This window comes from Lampetra planeri, chromosome 5 (genome assembly GCF_965212315.1).
Source record: "Lampetra planeri chromosome 5, kcLamPlan1.2.h2, whole genome shotgun sequence".
Lineage (NCBI taxonomy): Eukaryota > Metazoa > Chordata > Hyperoartia > Petromyzontiformes > Petromyzontidae > Lampetra > Lampetra planeri.
Window position 1 is genome coordinate 12,844,361 of NC_136111.1, and position 14,760 is coordinate 12,859,120.

General features: G+C 45.4%; 1 long non-coding RNA gene across 2 annotated transcripts; it reads right to left on the bottom strand.

Moving 5' to 3' along the window:
* Positions 1 to 1,905: 1,905 nt before the first annotated feature.
* LOC144719212 (uncharacterized) lies at positions 1,906 to 7,960 on the bottom strand. Of its 2 annotated transcripts, none has more exons than XR_013585564.1 (4): positions 7,874 to 7,960; positions 4,927 to 4,971; positions 3,181 to 3,316; positions 1,906 to 2,783 (listed from the first exon to the last, which is right to left on the bottom strand). It is a non-coding gene; the product is annotated as an uncharacterized LOC144719212 (long non-coding RNA). The 2 variants fall into 2 exon arrangements; XR_013585565.1 differs by lacking the exon at positions 7,874 to 7,960 and adding an exon at positions 5,127 to 5,188.
* Between the last annotated feature and the right edge of the window lie 6,800 nt (positions 7,961 to 14,760).

Here is a 14,760-nt window from a genome sequence, read left to right on the forward strand (position 1 = left end):
AGTGAGACAACAGCGTTGCAGTCAGTGGACGAGCTGTGAGCGCTATCTGACAACGGGATCATCGCGCACATTGACGCAGACTGAGCCGGACCCATCATCCCTGCCAGCACGGGCACCGCGGACAACGTGAGCATCGTGCCGACTCAACAACCACCCCAGCAGTAGAGAGAGCCTGACGGGGCAGCCAAGATAGAGTGTCGGTGCATGTGAGAGCGCTGTGTGTTCAACACACACATAACGCGCATATCTGGACTAATTAGATTGTTCCAAAAAGTTATCTTTGTGTTTAGAAAAGGGTTGACATCCCAAGGTGGTGCGTTAACTATTAGCTGATCGTGAAACGCATTGTTCTGTCCGTTGAGTTACATGAATACGGTCGTTTAGAAGTAGTTTAGTCATTCATTTTCGTTAATTGCATAACCTTACCAATGCATTCATTGATAACATACTAAACAGTTATAAGCATCTATGTTACGAATCTACACACTCACAGGAATACAATTGTGTTGAGATTTTTTAAATCACAGAATCTTGCCCGCAATGTATCACAGATGTCCCATCTGTTAGCCAAACATGCACACGCGCGCGCACACTTGCTTCAGGACATTTCATTCATTGCATAATCTTGAATTAATTGATGTCTACTTTTGCCATTGGGCACATGTTTCTTTAGCACGTCCGTATGAATATTGTCATATTATTTTTTAAGCACTTTTTCTATCGCCGTGTATGGTCGCGCTACTCTGAGAAGCTAGCCTATTGTTCTGTTGCTCAGTTTTCACAACGTAACCATACAGGAGGACTGTGGTGGCAATTCCGAGTTTTTAGATATTAAAGTTGCTTAACACAGAGTCTGAGTGGTTCCTTCCTAAGTTCATGGAAAATAATTTTAATTATAAGAAGTGTATCCTGCGGTGAGATCTGGATTCTGAGACCTGACAGAATTTCGTAAATTAGCATAATTGCATGAAATTAAATATTTCTCATTTTGGTAATGTTTTTTTTTTATCAAAACACAATGCTTTCACGGTAAAAATTTTTTAAAAACTATTTTGTCCGATTGGATTATTTTGTAATTATTATTAGCTTTTATCGTAGTTTGTTCTTCATGTTATTGCCATTTAGAGTGCAGTTGTCATTGCTCTTATTATACATTTTCCATTTTGCTTAGATTTGATCTATCCTTGTGAGTGTCGTTTAAATTTGTATGTACACTACTTTGAGATACTTGGATACGAAATTCGCTTTCTAAAATAGAGGTTATTAACACATTCCTGCGGAGGGAGTTGGTAGGAACGTTGGGTTGCTCGGTCAATGGCCAGGGTCAACAGCGGCGTGGTGTATTCCGCAAATATGGCCGACTGAGGGCGGGCACAAGCCGGCGTGAGTAGGTTAAACGTTGAGTTTTATAAGGCCACCACGGGGTGACCAGCCCCTCCCCAGCCCCACCCCTCCCACCCCCCACACAGCCCCACCCTCCCCACCCAGCCCCTCCCCACCCAGCCCCTCTCCACCCAGCTCCACCCCTCCCATTTTTGGATGCACAACGGACGGACGGACACAATAATCCCCTGTGGGCTGGTGTAACCAGGAGGTTCCTACCCGTATTATAATCAATGTCATGCAACCAGTCAGTGCTGGCATCAGCGCCCTCGCTCCTTCAGTGGACAGTGCCCACCAATCATTCTGTCCATTTCACACATACCACGCCCAGCCGTCTTTATATTCCGAGTGGCGATGTTTACATACCACACCAGGTACTCAAATGAGATTGGCCGTGAGCGGAAATCGAAATCAGGGCACTGTTTTCGTAGTGCAGCACATTAACCGCTGCACTACCGTTCCCGCTTCAAATATACACACAAGATAAATCAAATGATCCGATTTCGTTTATGCAAGGCAGCGTTTATTTCTCCGTAACCATTGCACGTGGGAAAACCCATCGATCAGAAAATCGAGCTGTATTTGCACAGAACCGTATTTGCATATTATACACCTCGGCACTGAAATGCAGCCCCACATTTTTCATAAAGCGCATAAGCAAAACGAGCATACACTTTGCATGCACTAGGATCCTTATAGGAGCAGTCGTGATTGATTCCAGGTGTGCGAGTACCACAGTGAGCGAATGCATGAGGTGTATATTCCATACTTGATTGATGTATTATGCCATATAGGATCCTGTGTCATCATGCAATTTACGATATTAGTGGCAGTATATCCAGCAGCAGTATATCTGAAATATTATTTGAAAAGCATTTATAGTAAAAGCACAGTACATTTAAACCGATACTTTGTGGTGGAGCTAATGATCAAGTGTCAGACAATAGTAATAACTGTGTTTAGTATCAGTAGTTTGATTAGTAAGCATGTAACAATTACCCTCCTGTGTGATTCGGTAAATTGTCACCATTTCGGGTCTCTATTCAAGAATAAAAAACAAATTGGGACTAATTTGTAACGCCTTTCGTCTCGTTTGTATGATCTGATTTGCATGATTAGCTGAGAGGTAATGTTTGCATATAACGTGCAATAACATTTAACTAATAGATTTTTGCATGTACAATTCGAGGCATGAATTGAATGGGTAAGAATTATTTGAATGAAACAGTTAATCATTATATGCTTAATACTTAGTGGTAGGGGTGGTACTGGTCGTGACGACTAATCAGGCAGTAGTATTCGTAGCCTAAACCTAAGAGCAACCCTTGAACCCTGCCAGCACGCCCTTGGAGTTCACTTGTGGTGCTTCTCGTAGTCCGCCTTGTAGAAATTCACGAACTCTGGTAAGCGAAAGAAATTCCATTTTAAACAGGTTGATCAGAGATAGTGTTGCACCCCAGGGTTGGACTGTGCATAGGTCGGTCATAATTCATGACGAAGACAGACACTCAAAAAGTCAAGGGAAATACATTAAAGCCAAAGTTCTAGTTATAGACAAACTTAAAAACCAGGCCTGTATCATGAAAACAGGACACCATTCCTCGAAAGAACATGGGTGGAGATGCTGCATTGTGAAAATTCTGGGGATTGGGGGGGGACAAACATTATAAAACGACCCCTGCCGAAGGTCATATATACTACAATATGCAAAGCAATCCTGAGTTTTTATATGGACTCCTTTAAACAATGTCACACTACAGGGTTGCTCCTGTGCCACATTCTTCCGTTGCCACCCACCTTTGAAGGTGATCTTGCCGTCTTTGTCTGCGTCCATGGGGTCCATGTCAGCGTTCACGTTGGCAGCGTCATATTGCATGCCACTCTTTTTCAGGAAGGCCACGTACTCGGCCTGAGTGATGGTGCCACTTTTGTCCTGTGTGCGCAGCACAGGGAGAAAGCATTGCCTTGCTAATTAATTGCAGCATTGTTGTGCTTGTACGCTGGTTCAATTAAGGGGAAGATGGCCAGTGGTCAGGAATAATGAGGGAGCAGCAGACAAAAAGTGGAACACGCCTCAGAAAATGTCTACCTTGGAGATGGCGCGAAACAATAAGATCATGTGCAGGTGATTTCGATGTGTTTTTTTTATTGTACCGTGCGTCTGACATTTCGCTCCATGTGCTAGGAGCTTCTTCAGGAACTGAGGAGGAAGGGAGCTGCTTAATTGAGTTGCTGAAGAAGCTCATGGAAGTCATGTTGAAATAAAATGCGGTACAACCTGAAAACACATTGGAGAGCTGTATGGCACAACTGCAACGATCTAAGTGATAGGTGTAATGTTGCATTGCAGATCCATGATCTGATCACCTGATTCACGATCTGGACTCGAAATATTGGCCATTACCGAAACCTGGATATACGAGGACTCATCAGATGTGAGGCTGCACCTAACGGATAAGCTATTGTACGTCAGCACCTGCATGGGAAGCCTGCCAATGGCAGTCTGCATAGTGGAGGGATCGTACTGATTCACAGTGAAGATATCGGTGTGAAAGTCCTTAGCGACTGATCAACAATCAGTTAATTTGAGCTGCTGCTTGTGAAAAAAACGAACAGCTTTCGGGGGCTTATAATTGCTGGCATCTATTGATTGCCGTCTTCATCGTTCTTGGACATTTCTTCTAAGCTTTCCGGTCTGCTAGACTGTGGGTCACGTGGTTCTCTCTACAATACCTGTGGTGACCTGAACTGCCTCGGACTGACCAGTTGTTGTGGTAAAATCAACAGTGATCTCGCCGGGATTATCGACGGCCACATTTTAACCAACCATATTAGCGGCGAGATATGTTGCTCGGCAGCAGAGGGCACTACAACAGAATTCACTTTTGTACATCACTTCCATCCTCACACGTCTGTGCTCCCAGCCTTCAGTAACCCACTGACCAGAAACCGCGAGAAACCGCGTGTCGTGGAGCGGACCTCATCCAGCAGTGGATTGACCAAAGAGCTTGTACATGTACCAATCATGAGTGGAATTTGCCAATCATACCCTGCTGGAGACATCTTGAGACAAAATTCAACTTTGTGCGTAAATAATGAGTCTCATGGTTATCATTCATCTCAGCTGTCACTGGCGCTGAAGTGAGTGCTGGCACTGACCAGGGGCACAAGTCCCACCAGTACCTAAAGGGTCCCTCAGGCTTGTGAGAGCCACTACCTAGCGATACACACCAGGAAGCATGCCCTTGCCGTGTGGAAATCGCATCTCATAGAGGGTCCATCTTATCTCTCAGGTAAACACGTTCGAAATGAACTCAGGGACCAATCTCGCTCTGTCCAGGTGCCATGGCTTGGGCACGAGAAGAGTAAGTAGCCTCAATCTTTAATTATCACTTAACAGTGGAGGTAATCACATCACTTAAAGGTCCACAGGAAACCGCACTGCTGTAGGTTGTTTTGTCTTGACATTAACGAGTGTTGATTTTTTGGTACTGTACTTATACTTTTCATTGGAATCCTTCTGGTGGCACTGCTTGAACTCACCAGATCAATGTTGTCGAAAACAGGTCGCATCTTCTTTTCCCAGTCCTGTTTTGCAAAAGAAAACACAAACAATACTCTTAGGAGCTTAACACAATTGTGGTTGTATTGCGCTGCAACACTGCATCTTTAATCTTTCGGTAAAATAAGCCTTGAAGATTATTCATGCGGAGTGACTACCGCTGGTGTGTTTATTTGATTACCCACTAGCTTAACTACCCGGCTTCGCCCGGGTCTTGCATTATGGTATTTGATTAATTCACGGCCTACGCGGAGGGTGGGGGGGGGGATACGTGACGTCAGCAGGCACACTGCGTGACGCTGCCGCATGCGGGTGACATCACAGATGTGACGTCACCGCCACACTTGCCATGCAACATATTATATCCATTCTTGATTTGAAGCTTTCATGACTGCAGGAATCCATACTCTTTGGTTTTTCGGTAAAGTCACGTAGGTATAAAATAAAATAAATCACGACGTTTCAGGCGCAACACAAGCGTCCGTCATCAGGTGGGAAAGCATGGTCTGCTGCTGAAGCAGACTGTTTTAAAGGGTTTGAAATGGGTGTAGCCCAAGGGTCATAAAGAAGTGGCTGGGGCTAGTGATGTTAATGTGAGAAATTAGCATGTAACTGTAAGATAGGAGGAGAGCGGCCTCCTGGACGAGGACACGGAAGTGGCTATGTTAATGTGAGAGATTAGCATGATGTTAATGTGAGAAATTAGCATTTAATTGTAGAAAAGGAGGAGAGCGGCCTCCTCGACGAGGGCACGGAAGTGACTATGTTAATGTGAGAGATTAGCATGAAATAACAGCTGATATAGGCAGGTAGGATGGAAACATCACAGTCAGTTAAGACTTTACCTGGTTAATAACGTCCTTCCAATGATTGCTCAGTTTGTACCCATTCTCTCGGTTGAAGTTGTGTTTGTGTTTATATATCTGGATGGCCTCATGAACAAATCTCTGAAGGTAGCTGGTAGGTTTGCAGAGTACCTCCGTCTTGGAAAAATATATTTCGTGTGAGCCCACAGCATTAAAACAATGATCGGCAACGGCAGAGGTATTGGTCCTACAGTGTTTCAGATCTGCCTTGTGTTCACGAACGCGGTCCGAGACATGTAATTTCGTTTCCCCAATGTAACTGCTGCCACAACCACAACTCAGTTTGTAGACACCAGGGTACTGCATGTCAGGAATCACATCATTTACAGATGGGATTAAATCACGGATTTTGTGTACTGTGTTGAAACGAACCTGGATCCTGTGTTTGTTTAAGATTTTGGAAATCTTTTTGGTAACGCCTGCTATGCATGGCAAAGTGATGTTTTAGTTGGATCCTCAGAAGTTGTCTCCCCATGGCTGGGGAGACAAGCTTTGCGGATTGTACGGTGAGAATATCCGTTCATCCTGAGGGCTTGTTGTACGTGCTCCAACTCACTAGCTAGGTAGTGCTGGTGGGAGATGCAACGGGCCTTATGGTGTAGTGTTTTGACGAGGGAATTCTTCTGGGCTGGATGGTGGTGGGAGTCAGGCTTTAAATAGGCATCCGTGCGGGTGGCTTTCCTGTAGAACGAATGTCCCAACGAACCATCAGGTCTCTTCTCGATCAAAACATCCAGGAATGGTAGCTTGCCATCTTTAATTACATGGAGAGTTGTATTTACAGTGAAATTTGCTCCTGTGTTATTTCGGCAGTGTTCTCTGTCAATATTATCAAACAACCCAGTTTTGTTTGTTTAATCGAGGGCACGAACATTATTGTAAAAATCTGACCTCAACTGAAATGTACCATTATATTACTGTTAAAGAAAGTATACTACTGAAACGGCCAAAATTGATCAAAGGGTTGCCCAAAACTCGGATAAACCGGAGCTAAAAAACTTTGCAAACTTGCAAAACACATTTTGCCCTAACAGCTACCCATCACCGTGCATACAGCTAATTAAATACTTCCAAAGACAAACGCGTTGAAGCATATGCATTAGGATGTTTTTTCTAACTTAAGAGAAAAAACCAGGCATAGGCAGATTTAGTTGAAATGGCTTATTTCAACAACCGGTTTTCTTTGGCTTACTATAATGTATGTGCTATGAAGAAGGGTAATTTGCACATACAGTGGCCTATGCTATATATTTCAGTTTATAGCCGTATTATTGACTAAGGTAGTATTTGTGCTGATGCACCACGGCCGAAGCATTGTCAGCAAGTTATTTTTCACGTAATGTAATACCTCGATATACGAAGTAGATGCGTACCTGGAGCTTCGTTTATTTAAACTTTGTATATCGATTACCTTATAACGCGCGATAACCAAGCTTTGGCACATGAAGTCTGCAGCAGTAAATTATCGAACGTAATAGCCAGAAGATGGGAATCGCACACATAGACGATCTGATTGAAACATTTTATTATTTTGTCCTCGAAGGGCTATAAATCACAATTTCCGTATGACGATAGTTGATTCTATGCTCATAAAACTAAATAAATTGAAAATCTAAACTACATTTTCAAAAATGTGGGTCAACCAAAAACTATTACAGCCTGAATGTAAAATTGTTTTGCTCATAGAGCTGGTTCGGTCTAAAGTTCTACGTTATTTAAGTCACGTTTCAAACAATTAAAAAGAATACGAAGCACATCAGAGAAACGAGTAGGTCGTATACTCGTTGTGACTGGCACTATAGCCCAGAGAAAGAAGGTACGCCATATTACAGCTTACAAGTGCATACATGTGTGTGTGTGTGATTCTAGTACTTTAACAGCCATCATAGAGGCAGCCGATCGGCCACTTTGTCCCAGACAAGTATCTCCCCACTCCGGCTTCCACTAAAATTGGTTCCGGCAAATTGTATAATTATCCACACGTCGTTGTGTGTGCATTTCAGTACTGTTTGTGCATTGTGCATGCGTGTCATAATGTGTGTAATTGTGTGTGTGTTATTACCATGACGAGAAGCGTTGATCGGTGAGCACTGGTGGATTCTCGAGCTGTTGATGTCAGGAACATTGATCAACGTGCCCCTTTTATTTGCAAGAAAACAGACAGGGTGGGGCTCTCCAGGTACGCATCGATGGAGAGGGGCAGCAATGGGGCGGTCGTGGGGTAGCGCAGTGGTTAGCGCGCTGCGCTCCGAACCCGGTAACCCGAGTTCGATTCCTGTTCACAGTCAACACCAGTGACGATTATCTGAACCAGTCCTGGGCCTCCTCAAGGTCGACCCAGCATCAAATGAGTACCTGGTGCTATGTGTAAACATCGTTAGTCTGGAAATAAAGGCGTGGTGCTGGCCACCCACTCCCTCGTGTGCTCTGCCGGCCTTCATAGGTGTTCGATAACAGAATTTGCCCAACAGTCTGTTAAGTCTCAACGGGGGATATTTGTCTTTGGAAGATGGTCAACTATGTTGATGTGGTTTTTGCTACTCGCGCTGAAGAGTTGGAGATTCAACTACTGAACCTGGAGCATGCCATTAACGAACACCTCTATGGGCATTTTGTGTCATCAAATACTCTCCACCCTCAACTCCAAACGAGTGATCGGGCAGTTGTGGAGAGAATGAAGATGTTTCCTACCTGGGGACTCGGCTTATGGCCAGCTCTGGTTTGGCAGCAGAGGTCTCTGAATCAGTCGAGCAGCATTTAATGTAATCAATTGTGTAACGCTGTATTGAAGTTACCTGGTACATTTCTGTATATGAAGCTCTATGTCTTCTTGGCTCTATGTCTTCTGTGCTGGTTGAAATATTCAGGCTAGCCTGCCCACGAACCATTCTGGGTTTAAACAGACTGGATTGTTTGAGAAGCTCATAGATCCTTTAAAGACATGGGCACAGTTGGTTAATTTAGCCCGTATGCCAAGGAGCTTCTGTTTGCCCGGGGTGCAGAGGAGTGGTGGTGACAGCAGTGAGTGGAATGTCAGGTGGCTAAAACGCAGCTAGGTGGTGCATCTGCCAGTTATCTTATTCAGTGAATCCATAACACATGGTTTTGTCCCATGACCTCTTGTGGCGAGCCTTCCTCATTTCACGTGGCCTCAGGGTGTATCTCGCCTAGCACAAGCACCATGGTGATGCCACCACTACTTCGTGGTGAATGATGAATGTTGTTGGGAGCGATTGCTCCGTGGTTAGCACGCTGCAATATGAACCCAGTATGTTGAGTTTGATTCCTGGCCATGGCTAATATAAGTGCCCAAATTATGTCTGGAGCGGTACTGGGCCTCCCCTAGGTTGACTGAGTCTTTAACGAGTACCTGGTATGGTACGTAAGTGTATTGTAGCACTCAGAGACGCTGTCTTACTTAAATTATATATATATTTATTATACAATACAGTCTACCCGATTTGATGACAGGTTATCAGATGGACACAGGTTGACTAATTTACAACTGAGTGACTATGTAGCTGAAACACGATGCTCACTACATACCTGGCTGACTATATAGGAGCCGTCATATTGCGTCGTTCACGCAGATTGCATCTTACAATCAATGAGGATCCACAGACAAGCTGGTAGGCAGATGGCACCAACAATCACCAAAGCTTTGCGATTCTGTATATATTAAGGTGTCATTGGCCAATTAACAATTGTCTGCATATAGGAGGAAACTGGAGCACCTGGAGAAAACTGACGCATGCAAGGGGGCAACACTGTATCCCATACCGATGATATTAGTCTGTATTTTGGTCTACCGCATTTCTCCTGGCTGCCAGGGTATGGCCCTCGATGTTCATGGGAAGGGAGTGTCACGACATATAATCCAGTATTTAATATATAATCCACATTTACACGCATATTTTTTTCCGTCATGTCCGTGGAATTGTCACATCTGCACTGTGCAACATCGAATATACAATAGACTCTCGATTATCCGTCAAGGTTTGGTGTACTGGGTATGGCACTGGGGAGGATTGAGTCATACCTACATGGCCAATCACAGTTCTTCAGCTCGGCAATGAACTGTCATCGCCAATGCCGTGCCTAGTTGGCGTACCAGGTGGGATCCGTCCTCGGGCCCTTCCTATTTTCAACAGACGTCTCTCCGATCGCCAATGTCATCTCATCACATGACATCAAGTTCCATCAATATGCTGACGATACACATTTGTACACCGCAGTGAAGTAAAATTTAAATATCTCCTTGCTGGCACTCGGGCACAGGTGAAAACAATGGTGGGAAGATCAGGTATGACGGTCGCAGACTCCAGAATTCCGTTTTCTAATTATCTAAAGATATACTCGACCAGAATATTTTGATATGGCCTATAATGTGAGCACTGTGCTATGATTTGTGTACGGGTCCTCCATTGGAGCACATTGAGGAATGCCATGGCGTATACCAGGGGTCGGCAACCTACGGCTCCGGAGCCGCATGCGGCTCTTTACGGGCTGCTTCTTGACGATATGTACGTATGTACATAGATGCATTGCGGCTCTTGAAATACTGAATTTTGTACCGAATTGGAATGAAATGGCTCTTCTTGTTATTTTGGTTGCCGACCCCTGGCGTATACATTTCTCGTTGATTGTAATTGATGGGAAATCGCGCAGGTAACACTGCTCCTGAAAAAACAGGGCAGTGCTAATTCCAGCCCATATGCAGCCGACGCACGTTTTTTTTCCTCCCATACCTCCGATTAGCACGGTTGGCCACGTACGGTGCAAAAGAAGTCCAACATACAGAATGCGTCTTTTGATCACCACATCCGGTTGTCAGACGAATACATTATACGGTCGCACTCATTACATACAGAGTGCTTGCAACAAATGAACCACAACACCTTTCTAATCTCGTCAAGGAAGAGAAAATCATTATGCAAACTCACACAGCTGCTTTTGGCTAACCATCGAACAAAGATGGTCACTGCATCGCGCACTTTCAAATGCGCTTCTGCGGCCATCTGGAAGGCCCTTCCAAAATTAGGACGCCACTGGAGTTATGCACTTTCAAATCTAGATTGAAAACCGCTATTTTTGTTTAGTTTGTTGTCTTTCCCCAGCACCTCCGATAAGCACAGTTGGCTATGTATGGTGTGAAATAAGTTATTCATACATATAAAAGCAACAATATCAAACATTTATTCAGCCCTTACAAGTTAAACATTAATCAAATTATATGCTGCCTGCAAAAAGCCACAGAGTAGCTGACGTTTATTTTCTATCTCCAATAAAACAAGCTTGGGCTTGAAGTGCTCACACTATAATTATGAGCAAGCATCACATCATCATATTATTCCCGGGGAGTATGAATTAACTGCATATTTTATTAACTGTATTCTGTCCCTACATTATAGACTGCCAGTACACTCACCACATTTAATAACCAAGCTGCAGGCTACATTATAGACTGCCAGTACACTCCCTCATTAAAAACCAGGCTACAGTCTACATTAATGGTTATTTGTTTTTTATTCTTTTTCTTTTCTTATTATTTTTTATTCACTTTATATGTATTTTTCTATCTACGTGAAAGAACCAAAGATTACTCTTTTAGAGTCACTATAGCTTCTACTACAGACAGAACACACTGCTATATAGAGTTAGCATAGCTACTACTACATCCAGTATACACTGCTATAGAGTTAGTATAGCTACAGCTACAGCCAGTACACACTGCTATAGAGTTAGTATAGCTACTACTTCAGCCAGTACACACTGATATAGAGTTAGTATAGCTACTACTAGAGCCAGTACACACTGCTATAGAGTTAGTATAGCTACTACTACAACGAGTACACACTGCTATAGTTAAAATAGCTACTGCTACAGCCAGTACACACTGCTGAAGAGTTAGTATAGCTACTACTACAGCCAGTATACACTGCTATAGAGTTAGTATAGCTACTGCTACAGCCAGTACACACTGCTATAGAGTTAGTATAGCTACTACTACAGCCAGTACACACTACTGTTGTGATAGTAGATACTACTACAGCCAGTACATACTACTGTCGTGATAGCAGATACTACTACAGCCAGAACATACTACTGTCGTGATAGCAGATACTTCTACAAACAGAACATACTACTGTAGTAATAGGAGCTACTACTACAACCAGTACATACTACTGTAGTGATAGTAGCTACTACTACTGCCAGTGCATACTATTGTAGTGATAGTAGCTACTACTACAGCCAGTACAAAGTACTGTAGTGATAGCAGATGCTACTATGGCCAGTACATACTACGGCCGCCATCTCCTCTTGCTCTGGCCGGCTCGGCTCCATGGGGTGCATCTCCGGGGCCCTGGTCTCCGGGAACGCTGTGGGAACCTCCTCCATGCTGTCGTCGTCGGAATGCACAACAGGTGGGTTATTCCGTCTCGCGCCAAGCCGGTCGACGAAGGCTGGAGACACTTCTGACACCAGTTATTGAGGTGCAAATGACGATGCGGAGACACGCCTTCAAGTAAAGGCTTGCGCTGGTTTATTAATAGGGGTTGATAATAACTTCCACCAGGGGTAGGTGCCCTACACTGGGTCCTTCACGTGGACCCTCGGCTCTGTCTGTCCCTAGCTCGGCTAGCTCTTGGGCTCTCTCTCCCTCGAGTCGGATCGGGGGATCAGCCAACACCGACCGACCGGGGAAAGTAGCACCTTCCACAACTTCAGCCGGCATCTCTCCAAACTCCCTGAGCTCTATCGCTGGCTGTCTCTTTAACCTCTCTCCATCCCAGGCTCCCACAACGACCCCGCTTTAGTCACAGGGTCCCCTTTAAGTACCACGAGGAGACATGACGTAATCGCACCGCCCAGTGCTCATGATGTCACGTCCCCATATTACTCCTCTACGTCGACATGTGCGTGTGCGTCCATATATGTGTGTGCGTTGTGTGTGTGAGTCCATGTGTGTGTGTGTGCGTTGATGTGTGTGTGAGTCAATGTGTGTGTGTGACAGTCGCTGTGTTTGTGTGTGTAAGTCCATGTGTGTGTGTGTGAGTCGATGTGTGTGTGTAAGTCAATCTGTGTGTGTGTGAGTGGATGTGTGTATGTGAGTCGATGTGTGGGTGTGAGTCGATGTGTGTGTGTCAGTCGCTATGTGTGTGCGTGTGTAAGTCGATGTGTGTGTGTCTATGTATGTGTGTGTAAATCGATGTGCGTGTGTGTGTAAGTCAATGTGTGGGTGTGTTAGTCCATGTGTGTGAGTCGATGTGTGTGTGTGATTTCATGTGTGTGTGTGTGTAGGTCGATGTGTGTGTGTCATTCGATGTGTGTGTGTGTGAGTCCATGTGTGTGTGTCCGGCAAAACAACCCCCTACCTCCTTGTGGTGCTGGACGGGCAACGCTATCGTGGGCAGTGCTGTGGGGGGAGGGCCAATTCCGATTGGCCTTTCCCTCATGGCATTTGTAACCACCACAGCGGCTAAATGGGGACTCTGGATGGGTGCGAGGGGCTGATAACCCCTCCACCTTTAATTAATTGCCACTAATCCACGACCACAAAATTTAATAAATAAGCTTGTGCCGGAGGCCCCGGGTGGACAGGCGTCTATGACGTCTACTGGCCAAACCCCATTTGGCGGAGCCAGGAGGTTTAATCTTTACCCTCAGGGTTCCTCCAGAAACAACTAAAAACCATTACGTGTGGCCACGTGGAATGTTCGAACGCTCACTGCGGAGGAGAGTCTGCCACTCCTCTTTCGAGAGCTGGACCGGTACCGCCTGGATCTCTGTGATATTCAGGAGGTCCGGTGGACCAGCTCTGGCTCCTGCCACCATGAGGAGTGGACAGTCCTCTACTCGGGGCTGGAGACTGCCAAACAACAGGGTGCGGCTCTTCTACTAAATAAAAGAATGAAGGGGGTGTGGGAGCGTGGCGGTGAGGTGTGGGAAGCTGTAAGCCCCAGGCTACTTTGGGCTCGCCTTCCCATCAACCAGAGGCGAGGAGTGGTGGTCGTGGTAACTTATGCCCCCACTGAAGACGAACATCCGTGGAGAGATGCAGGCAAGGCCAATGAGTCAGATGCCTTCTATGACCTCTTGTCTCAGGTGCTAGCTAAAGTGGCCCCTTGGGATAGAGTTATCTTGTTGGGTGACTTCAATGCCCGAGTTGGTCATGATGCTGGCACCTGGTCTGGAGTAATTGGAAGGCATGGGCCAGATCAGCTCAATAACAACGGCAGGAGGCTGCTAGATTTTTGTGCAGCCCATGGGCTTGTAATTACTAATACGCTGTTCCGGCATCAGCACATCCACACCACATCATGGATGCATGCCGCTGGGGTTGGCATCGTCCCCCACTCCTCCTGATGTCGAGGGGAAATGGGCAAGGTTTAGGACTGTGGCTCATGCAGCTGCAATGGCTGCTTTGGGCACACGGTCCAGACCTCCCCAGATACCCTGGCTAACAGAGGAGGTGTTCAAGCTGGCTGAGAAAAAGCGACAGGCCCACTCTCATTAGCTACAGCATCCCACGTCGGAGAATGAGGAGGCTTACAACAACCTTTGCTCAGAGGTTCGGAGAGCTGTGACACGCTGCAAGGATAAGTGGTGGTCGCGGGTTGCTGAGGAGATGGAGTCTGCCTCAGTGGCCCGCGATAACAAATCGCTCTTTAATTCCATCAAAAAAGTAACCTGCAGTGCCACACCTATTACCATCATTAGGGTAAATAACGGTGATCCAATCTCTGACCCCCAGGAACAGGTTTGCAGATTTTCTGAGCATTTCTGTGAGGTCCTGGGGGAGGGGAAATCTCTCAGCCTGGAAAACATCATGGGACAAAGTTGGGATGACCCTGCTGAGGCTGCAGTGCCTCAAATATGGGAAGAAGAAGTCACCCCCTGTGAGTGGCTGGCTGAGGTGCCATCTGTTTAGGAAGTACTGAAGGCGAT